The 12271-nt window shown below is 39.0% G+C and overlaps 1 protein-coding gene across 2 annotated transcripts in view; it reads right to left on the bottom strand.

Annotated features, from left to right (window-relative positions):
* The window catches only part of IMPG1 (interphotoreceptor matrix proteoglycan 1), a 120287-nt gene that overhangs the window by 51211 nt on the left and 56805 nt on the right, over positions 1-12271 (bottom strand). The gene's annotated exons all lie outside the window — the stretch shown is intronic.

Genomic DNA, 12271 nt, shown 5'->3' with positions numbered 1-12271 from the left:
CCGGTGGTAGTCCAAATCCTTCAACCCATCCTTCTCCTCCATCCATCTTATCTAAATTAGTCCCCGGTTTATTGTATTTTGTTTTATTTTATATTTAAACTTTATTTCATTTTTTAAAATAAAATCTTCCGTATCTCTGTTTCCTCCTCTCTTCCTCTGCTTCTCCCCTCATCCATGGCTCCAAAACGTTCTATCAGACATGGGACAAAATCCCTCACTGTCTTACTTTCAGCCACCAAAGCTGTGGTCAGACTAACTTTCCTAAGCCTCATTTTCATCATTCATTTCCTGAAAACTCAGAAGAAACTTTTTTCTAACTTTTAAAGCCCTGCTTATACAAATCCTTTATCTCCTTATTTCTCTGTATTCTTCTCTGAATCATACTCCAGCCTCTGCTTTTTCTTCTCATGAAACTTATTCTACCTGAGGGTCATCTCCCTTTTCTTGGGCCAAGTCCTATGCTCCCTTTGGCGCCCACTTACAACTCCATGGGTGCCTTGTTTGATGCTTCTGCTTCTCATGGATTTTCTTCCCCTATGACCTAAGACAGTTATACACATATGCTTTGTCTAGAAAAAAATTTTAAGTAGTGTTTCTCTCTTATGCATAAATCTTACATTGTTCCTATTTCATATGTGTAGGTCTTGAATAACGGAGATCGATGGATGAGTCTGGTGGTGGGTATTAAGGAGGGCACGTGTTGCATGGAGCATGGGGTGTGGTGCATAAACAATGAATCTTGGAACACTGAAAAAAATTAAAAAGAATTTAAAAAAAGATAGATGAAAAGTGCACTGTAGAGGGCGCCTGGCTGGCTCAGTGGGTTAAGCCGCTGCCTTCGGCTCAGGTCATGATCTCAGGGTCCTGGGATCGAGTCCCGCATCGGGGTCTCTGCTCAGCAGCGAGCCTGCTTCCCTCTCTTTCTCTCTCTGCCTGCCTCTCTGTCTACTTGTGATCTCTCTCTGTCAAATAAATAAATAAATAATCTTTAAAAAAAATTGCACTGTAGACTAGTGTGAACTGAATTTTCTTTTTCAGAGCTGTTCTCTCTGCTTGTAGAACAACCAGGCTGATACTGTTGTAAATAAGAGTTCTCCAACATGAAATTTTAATTTACCCCCAAATCTAGCCTTGGAAACACTGCAGATGCATGTGACAATGCATTCTTTTTTTTTTCCCCCTAAGATTTTATTTATTTATTTGACAGGAAGAGAGGGAGAAAGAGAGAGAGGAGGGGGAGAAAGAGAGCGTCCACAAGCAGGAGGAACGGGAGAGAGAGAAGCAGGCTCCTGGATGAGGAGGGAGCCAAATGCGGGGCTCAAGTTCAGGCCTCTGAGATCCAGACCTGAGCCAAAGGTAGACGTTTAACCAACTGAGCCACCCAGGCGCCCCATGACAGTGCATTCTTATCCTAAAGACGGGATTGCATTATTGATGGTAAAGTATTTCTTCCAATATTTCCCCATGCAGTATCACCTTAATCGCTCCATTTTGTCTTACCTTCTTTCTGAAAACTTTACTTATTATCTACATGTAATAATGGAGTGATAGGTTTTTAGGTTAAGATTTTTTTTTTTTAAGATTTATTTATTTATTTTAGAGAGAGTGAGTGAGCATGGGGGAGGGGAGGGACAGCAGAAGGGGGAGGGGAGGGGCAGCAGGAGAGGAAGAGAGAGTCCCAGGCAGACTCCCTACTGAGCACAAGCCCCGAAATGGAGCTTGATTTCATGACCCTGAGGTCACGACCTGAGCCAAAACCAAGTCAGACGCTTAACCCACTGAGCCACACTGGTGCCCTTAAGTTAAGATTTCTGTTAAAGTTGTCATAATGGCTTAATTTTGAAATTCATTTAAGGGCTTATTCATGCAGACATTCTCCTTGTCATTACAGCTGTCTTCCACTGAGGGATGATCCAGGAACCAGAGCCCAACAAGTTAGTTCTCATTGTTTGAGTGCTGCCAAGTGCGAAAGGAAACAGAATGGAGCTGGTGTCCAGATCATCTGGGAAGAGCTGTCATGCTCTGTGGTGTGGGGCACACCTCTTGCTGAGCCAAGAGCTGCCGCATGCTGGTTTTCTGGCATGAGTGAGGAGCTGACATTTCAGCTCCATGGAGTAAAATACAAACACAACTGCAGTTTGCTAGTGGCCACTCCAAGAAATGAGAAGGGATAGAATGCAGATGCTAAACCAAAAGTGAAAAATAGAGGACAGATGCCAAACACTGAAATTAAAAAACAAAAAACCAAACATCACTGGGTTGTTAGAATGGAACCTCTAAATTGGGATGTATAGGGGGATCAAGTCCTCATAGGTGTTCCTAGCTCTGTAGATTTAAAGTAATCATGGAAGTAGCTTCCTAGAGTAGTCATAAAAAGAATTCCGAGTCCTCCTGAATTGTTATATTTACTTATTTATGCAACACAGTTCCTTATATTTGTTGGCCTCTTCTCTGTAAAATACTGGAGAGATCATTCAAAAGCATCTGATTGATCAATAATAATGGATCCTTATCCATTTTTCTTGTTAAGTAAATTTAAGCCAACAAAAATGAATATAAGTGATAAAAGTGACCATGTCAAGGATCTGAGAACCAACAGATGTTGACATCTCCAAGAATGTGCTCACCAGTCAGATGACCATAAAGTGCTAACAGGAAGGAAATATCTGGGTATCTGAGAGGCATGGCCAAAACCAGTTCACCAGCCTGTTACAGACTCTGCAGACACGTGTATTACTACTTCCCACTGACGAGCCTGTAACAGACATTGCTCATTAATCAGGTCAGGCTTTCTTGCTGAACCTGTTCATGGCTTCAGAATTCTTCATAATGATTTTACCTCTTAAATACCACTCAATCAATTCACATTTGTTCATCTCCCCTTCTATCACTCAAGACCAAGCTATCAACATTCATAGTCCAGACTGTTGTTAAGACTCTTCTAGTTGATTGCTTGCATTTTCCCACCTCCAGCCAATTTTCCACAATGCAGTGAGATCTATTTAAGCTCAAATTTGATGTGTCACTCCTTTGCTTAAAACCTCTAATGATATTAACAGGGCTTATCAAACTCTATGTTTCTAGAGCTTCACTGTTTCCTTTCTTTATTTTTTTTTTTTAAAGACTCTATTTATTTATTTGACAGACAGATCACAAGTAGGCAGAGAGGTAGGCAGAGAGAGAGAAGGGGAAGCAGGCTCCCTGCCTATCAGAGAGCCCGACGCGGGGCCCGATCCCAGGACCCTGGGATCATGACCTGAGCCAAAGGCAGAGGCTTTAACCCACTGAGCCACCCAGGCATCCCTAGAGCTTCACTGTTTTTTAACTCTCTGACTCCTTGTGCTCTCGCTATGCTGGCTTTCTTCACTTTCCTTCAATATGCCATGCCTCTTTCAGCTTTCCCTACTCCCATCTGCCCAAAACACTCTTCACCATTCCTCCCAATCCTTGTTTTTGTCTTCCTGTCATTCAGATCTGTTTACATATTATTTCCTTAGGAAAATCAATTGACTATATAGAATTGAAAATAAAGAATATACATATTATGAATTGTGCACCACATATCCTTTGTATCAGCCAAATTTTATACTAAACTTTTGTGTGCATATGTATCACACTGCTTTGTTTTTTATTTTGGATTGGTTGTTAAACATTCACCAGCACTTCACAGAGGAACTCCAGTGGTCACAAAACTAATGGGCTGTACTGGTTTCCCTTCCTTTCCTGTTTTAGTTCCCTGTTCCTTTACTGGTTTTCTTGGGATCATCTCCAAAATACCCCCTTATAATCAAATCCTTATCTCAGCTCTATTTTGTGGGAGACTCAAACCATGCCAGTCATGGAGTGTATGCTTAATCCACTATTTTATCTCCATATCTAATAAGCACAACATAAATATTTGGTGAATGAATAAAATAAGCACAGGATCCCGGAGAGCCACTACTAGCTAAGTGAACTTGTTGAAATCTTTTTTACTCTGTTGTTTACTGGCCCATGGAGGGTTTGCTTGGATCTGTGGCCTGCAGTGCTGCTGCAATTCACCTGTGATGGACCAGTTTCTCATCTAAAGATGTGCAGGGAACCTAGATGGAGCCCTTGGAAAAAAGTCAATGTGTACCCCTGCCAAATGAGACAAAACCGGAGAGTGGACTTCAGTGAAATGGAGGGAAGAAAGAAGAAAAAACGGTGGTGTTAAGCTGAGATGAAGTTGCCACGGGTTACTGCAAGCTGCTCGGTACCGACCATCCTCTAAATATCTACGTGAGTGTATTTAAGGGAAGGACTATGAGCGTGGGAGGAAGGGAAAGATGCAATTTCTTTTTTTTTTTTTTTAAAGATTTTATTTATTTACTTGACAGAGAGTGATCACAAGTAGATAGAGAGGCAGGCAGAGAGAAAGAGAGGGAAGCAGGCAGAGAGAGAGAGAGAGGGAAGCAGGCTCCCTGCTGAGCAGAGAGCCCGATACGGGACTTGATCCCAGGACCCCGAGATCATGACCTGAACCAAAGGCAGTGGCTTAACCCACTGAGCCACCCAGGCGCCCAAAGATGCAATTTCTAATGGCAACTGCTTCTACCTGCTTTTTGCCCTTGCAGGATTGGCAGAATTTATTTTAGAAACGTGGTCTCGGTTCAGTATAATGTTAGAAAGAGATTAAACAGAACACTGTTCTGCATAAAAAATAGGATCATAATAGAACCGGGAAGAGTCTAGAAAAAGAATGGTCACTGAGGGGGTTTTGCGAGAATAGGAGCTTACCATGGTGTAGCAGGGAAGTTCCACATGGGGGCAGAAAGTCAGAGCACAGATCTTGGGAATTGCTGAAATTTGGGTCATGTCCCTGAATTTCCCAAACTTAAATTCTGAAGGACAGCACTATCTCGCCTGACATCTAGGTAAAGTTTAGAATGACCAAATTGGAGAGTTGGAAGGATTTCAATTCACTTTTCCTCTTTCTCTGGGCATCGTGAAGATCGAATCTACAGCCCAGGTGAAATCGCAAGCCTCAGCTGAATGGCTATTCCTTCCTTCCTTCAGACACTATTTTCCTCATAGACCTCTCTGAACAATTTTTATCAGCAACCTATTCCTATTAGAGAAACTTACCGTTTGAGCCTCAGTTTAAAGTACAAAGAAGAAAAGGCAAAAATATTGACCACAGGGATTTAAAGTTCAGGTGAGTTTTTCTTAGAAATCTTTCCAAGTTTTTCTATTGTCCTTTCATCCTAAAGTGGAACAATTTAAATAATGCCTTTGCCAGGCCTTCATGGTTAAGTTAGGATATGAAAAGTTTTTGGTTAGCAGAATGGCCGATGGCATATTTTTTTCACTTCATGACTACACATTAATCAGTGTGGAAGTTAATGTATCACGTGTAGAGGAGCTCATTAAAGTTCTTCAGCACTCTTATTTTAAGAAGATAAAGGTATTTACCAGTGAGGAATAGCACCTTGTATCACCTTCCACGTGAGGCCGTCTGTCTCTAGCTGCGCAAGGACTGACACAGGGTGGGGCACCTTCCAGGAGTTTGCAGTCTGAGACTTATAACAGTGATAGACTCATTAAAGTTGACAATAGTAACAAATAGTTATGAAACCCTAATCGTGTGCCACACTGTGTTAGTTGCAGGAGGCTTTGTTTTGTTTTATTTTGTTGTTTTGTTTTTTAAACGTGTTCTTTTATTTTAGGAATGCAGTTTAAAAGGGTTACCAGACATGCATAGTAATGATTTCAGTATGGAGTGGTAAATGTTTGATGGTGGTATATATGGAGTCAGGAAACAGATGGTAATTATGAGTTTTTTCAGGGAGCGGTTGGGGAAAGCTTCACTGAGGAGGTGGCACTTTAGCTGGAATTCAAAGCATGAGTAGGAGGTCATTAGGCAAAAGGAAAGGAAGGGTATTATAGGCATGAGAGAAAATAATTGGTGCAAAGTCACAAGCATGAATATGGATGACGTATTTTGGCAGTGATGGGTGGTGTGACCAGAAGAGATAGCAGGCTACTGTTTCTGGATCCCTGAATTGGTTCTCTCTGAGCTTCTTAGTAGGTAGGGCAAAAAGGGAAATAATCAAATTATTCTTATGAACTCTGACTTTCATGGAGGTATTATGATACAAATTCATTCCTTTGCTCCTTCAATTACTCAACATATGTTAATTGCTTGCCTAGTATATGCCAAGCATCTGGCTGGACACTGATGATACTGCAAAAAATAGAGATGGAATGAATCCTTAACCTCATGAAACATTAGCAGCTCTCTCTGAGTTCTCTGTTGAGTTCATTCAGTTTAGCTCATCTCACTGCTTCCTTTCAATGGAGTCAAATGCTGAGGTGAGATTAAGAAAATTTGGATACGTGAGGTGATTTTAATGTATTACCTAGATGGGATGTGATTGTTATTTTATGTGTCAGCTTGACTGGGCCATGGGGTGCCCAGATATTTGGTTAAACCTGATGTGGTTGTAAGGGTACTTCCAGATGCAATTAACATTTGAATAGGTAGATGGAGTAAATTGCAGATTGCCTCCCTAATATGGGCCTCATCTAATCAGTTGGAGACATGAATAGAACAAAAAACTAAGCAAGGGAGAATTCTCTTTGCTTGACTGTGTTTGAACTGGGACATTGGTTTTCCTGCCTTTGGACTTAGACTGTAAATTATACCATTGGCTCTTGTGGGTCTCCAGCTTGCTGACTGTACATCTTGGGACTTCTCAGCCTCCATAACCCCATAAGCCAATTCCTAATATTAAATCAGATATAGATAGGGATGCCTGGGTGGCTCAGTCAGTTCAGTGTCCAACTCAGGTGATGGTCTCAGGTGGTGATCTCAGGGCTGTGGGATTAGGTCCTGCGGTCAGGCTCTGTGCTGGGGCATGGACCCTGCTTGGGATTCTCTCTCTTTCTCCTGATCCTCCTTCTCTCTCTCCCTCTCTCTCTCTCATCCCCCTTCCTCTCAAAAAAAAAAAAAAATCAGAAATAGATATAAATCTCTTATTGGTTCTGTTTCTCTGGAGAATTCAGACTAAATACAGGGGAATAAATGACAAAGCAATGTCCAATAGCAGAATAGCTTTGCTTGAAGTTTGCTTTTTCACCACTTAAAATATTGCAATTTATTAGGAGATCTGGCTTGCAACTTAAATGGAATGTCTAGCAAGTGAAAATAGCCTGTAATTTGGAAGGGAGAACACTAAAGAGGTTCTCTCTCTCTCTCTTTTTAAGATTTAATTTATTTATTTGACAGAGAGAGAGAGATCACAAGTAGGCAGAAAGACAGTCAGAGAGGGAGGGTGAAGCATGCTCCCTGCTGAGCAGAGAACCTGATGCAGGGATGGATCCCAGCACCCTGAGATCATGACCTGAGTCAAAAGGCAGAGACTTAACCCACTGAGCCACCCCGGTGCCCCAGGAGGTTCTCTTTTGATAGATCAGATCATCATTCTAATGAGGGAAAAGAAAAATGTATTGTTGCCAATACACACCTAAAACAAATCAAACCAAACCATAAAAAAATTGATAAAATTTTTGAACAAGACGGATTCATGTTATGAGGAAGACAGGGTGTTGAGTTTCTCCAATATTTTATGACTCTCATTTTATGAAATAAGAGTGATCTTAACAGTTAATTGGCTCTGTAAGAACGAACGGCTTAGGATCAACTACCTCCCCAAAATGTTAATAATAGAAGATCTCAGAATTTTATACAAAATACCAATTCATTTAGTGTTCTAGAGGTATATTTTGCAGGTACTTTATCTCAAGGGATTAAGTACTAAGACAAACTGCTTAAACCGAGAGATTTCTATGAGTGCTTTATTGAGATTTTAATGGGTTGGTGGGTGTTTGGTGACACTAACCTTAAAAATTTTCCAGGCTAAATTTACCTCAATAATACCATGGTGTAGGAAGTTTGGAGTCCTGGTTGTCATTTTACCTGTGCATGGGAGAGACACAGAACTGTCTTATGAGAGAGGGAAGCTTTGGTCTTGTCTTGTGTTCCCCTTCCCCCATTTCCATGTATATAAGTAGAAGGCCTTTTTATTAGGACACTTATTAGTTAGGGTCTTCATTTTTCATTAAGATATGGCATTTCTCTCCCCAGCTGGGCTGATTATGAAAGCATGTGGGTCTGCCTTTAATTGGTAACAGAATATTTGCACTCTAGGCCCATGTCAGCAAATGCAGTGCTTCTTGGTCAATACTAATCAAAAGCTGAGTTATGAGATATAATTTTTATTTATGGAGCATTGACTAAAATTTACGTAATACATTCATTCCTCTGGATACTCTAAAATCAATCCTTGAATTAAGGCAGACTGTCAGAACCTAGCCCCTCATACAACTGCTGTAATGAACTAGGTTTTGGCATTCCTTATGCCTCTCTAGTGAAGCAAAGTGCTAAGAAACTCAGAGGCAAATTCATGAGTCACCCAAAGCAAACTTAAAGAACTGTATGATGTTTATTTTGTACACAATTTTCCCTACAGAGTCATTTGATTTAAAAAAGCAAACTATACCGGGACGCCTGGAGGCTCAGTTGGTTAAGCTGCTGCCTTCGGCTCAGGTCATGATCCTGGGGTCCTGGGATTGAGTCCCACATTGGGCTCCTTGCTCAGCAGGGAGCCTGATTCCTCCTCTCTCTCTGCCTGCCTCTCTGCCTGCTTGTGTGTACTCTCTCTCTCTCTGACAAATAAATAAAATCTTAAAAAAAAATAAAAAAGCAAACTATTGAGGTGAAACATAACATAAAATTTTAAAATGAATGATTCAGTAATTGTGAATTAGTAAATTCACAATGTTGTGCAAATACTACCTCTATCTAGTTCCAAAATTGTTTTATTACTTCAATAGTCATCTGACATTTTTTGCTTTATCTTTTCTTCTATTTTTCCAATTCTCTAAAATCTTTTTGTATTTTCTACGTGTCTGTAAATCATCATAAACTTTTTTTAATGAGGTAGGATTTTAATAAACAAATTATAAATAAAAACCACAATAAGCTCCAGTGCAGGAGACTGAAGAGGAGGAGTCTGGAAATATGAGAAGAATCAAGAACTGATTTTGTGGAAGCCAAATGAAGAAGGAATTTCAAGAAGGAAGTGGTTGACAGGAGCCCTTGCCAGAAACATCAAGTAAAATAAAAATGGAAATGAGGCTGCTAAATTGATTAATTAGGAACCCATCTGTGATTTTTTTTAAAATTGTGTCCCTGTAATGTATGGTTAGAGGTGAAACCTTTGTGAAACTTAAAAAAAAAATCTATAGTGTTGTAAAACAGGGAGAAAAGAAGCTGTGGTTTGAAGGCAAAGCAAGTTTGAGGGAATTTTTTTTTTTTTTTTTAATGATGGGGTAGGTAAGCCAAACATAACTTAGTGGGTGGAGGAAATTGACATGGTCTCAGCTTTGCAACCAGCTATGGTGTGACCTTGAGCAAGACACTTCACATTGCTAGCCTTGATTTTCTTACCCATGAAGCACAGTAGCTTAACCAGATTATGTCTAAGATTCCTTCCAGCTTTAGTGTTCTAAAATACAACCTTGAGTGAAAGGAATGTATAAATATATGAGAACAGTAAAGCAATTTCGAAAACACAATAATGCACTTATCATGATATAGTATCATTTTTATTAACCTACCTGAAATACTGATCTTTAATAAGGTTTTATGATATCATAATGAAAGAAAGGAATCCACTGAGCATTTGCTATCAACAACTTTACCATAAAGGTTTGCTTTGTATTATACAGCCCACTTACTTTTTTTTTTTTATTTTTAAAATTTTTTCCAAAGATTTATTTATTTGTTTTAGTGAGTGTGAGAAAGAGAGAAAGATAGTGAGGGCATGGAGAGGGGCAGAGAGAGAGGGGGGGAAAAATCCTTAAGCAGATTCCCCACTGGGTGTTGAGCCCAATGTGGGGCTCCATCCCAGGATCCTGAGATCATGACTTGAGTCAAAATTGAGTCAGACCCTTAACCAATTGAGCCACCCAGGCACCCCTACAACCAACTTTCAAATAATTTGAAAGTCAAAATAGTGGTTGATGTGGGTTGTAGTGGATTATAAATGGCCATAAAGTTTTTGATACTTCTCCTATCTAGAGATAAGGTCTATGTTTCCTCTTCCTGAACTGAGATAAGCTCTATGGCTGTCTAGCCATTAGGATGTGAGGAAGTACGCTGTTTCCGAGCTGTTAAGAGATTGGCAGCTTCCACTTTCTGACTCCTGCAATACTGACTCTTTAAACCTATGCTGCCATGCATTAAGGATGCCCAAGTAGCCCTGTTAAAGAGACCTATATAGAACAGAAATTAGTCCCTGCACCCCAGATCCACCAACCAACAGCTGTGGTTGAGTACTGAATTGCCAGCCATATGAATAAAAAAAGATGTTCAACACCTGTTAGCTTGAGATACTCTAGGTAACACAACATGGGGCAGAGAAAGACTGTCCTCACTGATCCCTGCCCAAATCTCAGACTTAAGGGCAAAATAAATAATTGATGTTTTAAGCCACAAACTTTGGGGATGGTTTGTAGTGCAAAAATAGGTAACTGTATAATGCAGTTAAAATTTATTCACTGGTAATCAGGTAAGCCAAACATAATCTTTATAGGTGCTTCTGGTTTTGTGCCAATATGTATTTGAGAAAAAAAACTTGTATTCCATAAAATTGCATACTAATTGAACACAGGGTTTATGAGGAAGGTAGTAGTGAAGTAAACCACTCAAAACCTGTAGAATTTTATAAAGAGAGCCCTACCTAAAACAGTAACAATCTTATTAAAAACATCAACCGTAACATAGTAATTTCTTTGACAACAGTTGTAGAAATAAAAGCAAAATTAAACTATTGAGAGCATACAAAAATAAAAAACTTTTGAACAACAAAGGAAAGCATCAACAAAACAAAAAGGCAATCTATTGAATGGGAGAAGATATTTGCAAATGATATATCCCATAGGGGGTTAATATCCAACATACATAAAGAACTTATACAACTCAACACCAAAAAAAACCCAAATAATCCAACTAAAAATGGGCAGCGGACCTGAATAGATATTTTTCCAAAGAAGACATACAGATGGCAAACAGATACATTTGAAGTTGCTCAATGTCAATAATGATGAGGGAAATGCAAATTAAAACCACCATGAGATATCACCTGACTACTTGTCAGAATGACTAAAATAAAAACACAAGAAATAAAAGTGTTGGAGAAGATGTGGAGAAAAAGGAAACCTTGTGCACTATTGGTGGATATGTAAATTAGTGCAGCCACTGTGGAAAATACTAGTTTCCTCAAAAAATTAAAAACAGAATTACCATATAATTCTATAATTCAACTATGGGGTATATACCCAAAGAAAACAGAAACACTAATTTGAAAAGATACATGTACCCCTACGTTTATTGCAGCATTATTTACAATAGCCAAGATATGGAAGCAACTCAGTTATTCCTAGATAGATGAATGGATAAAGAAGATATGGTATATACATATAGTGGAATGTTACTCAGTCATTAAAAAGAATGAAATATTGCCATTTGCAATAACATATTTGGACCTAGAGTGTATAATGTTAATTGAAATAAATCAGAGAAAGATAAATATGTGGAATTTAAGAAACAGCAAATGAACAAAGGAAAAAAGAGAAACACAAAAATAGGCTCTTAAACACAGAGGAAAAACTGTTGGTTAGCAGATGGGAGGTGCATGGGGGGGGATGGGTGAAATTGATAATGGGCATTAAGAGTACATTTATCTTGATGAACACTGAGAAATGTATAGAATTGTTGAATCATTATATTGTACACTTGAAATGAATATAATACTGTATTTTAATTATACCTGAATTTAAAAAATAAATTTAAAAAATTTTAAAAATTAAAAGAAATCAGCTATAACAAATCTCCTATGTCATTTGCACTTAGAATCACAGTTCCTCCTTATCAGCCTTATATCCTGGGGTTCCTGTTTCCTTAAAGATATTATTAGGTATAGCTCCACCAGAAAGCTATACAAAGGGGAAAGCACAAGGTGTTCTTAAAACCACTAAATCAGCTTCTTTTTGCACTAAAAAAAGACTGCTGCAGAATTTTAATTTTGTTCTTAAAGTCTTCATAAATTGCTAAAAATTACTTTTTAACTGTGATAAAGTTGAACTCTATCGCCTCAAGGATGAACGTTTTGGAAATTCAAAAGTGAACCTAGAGGATTCCAGTGTTTACTGACATCCTTACTTTTCAATTACACATGAGCTAATT

The sequence above is a fragment of the Meles meles genome, chromosome 5 (genome assembly GCF_922984935.1).
Source record: "Meles meles chromosome 5, mMelMel3.1 paternal haplotype, whole genome shotgun sequence".
Classification (NCBI taxonomy): Eukaryota; Metazoa; Chordata; class Mammalia; order Carnivora; family Mustelidae; genus Meles; species Meles meles.
This window is presented reverse-complemented; position numbering and strand designations above follow the sequence as displayed.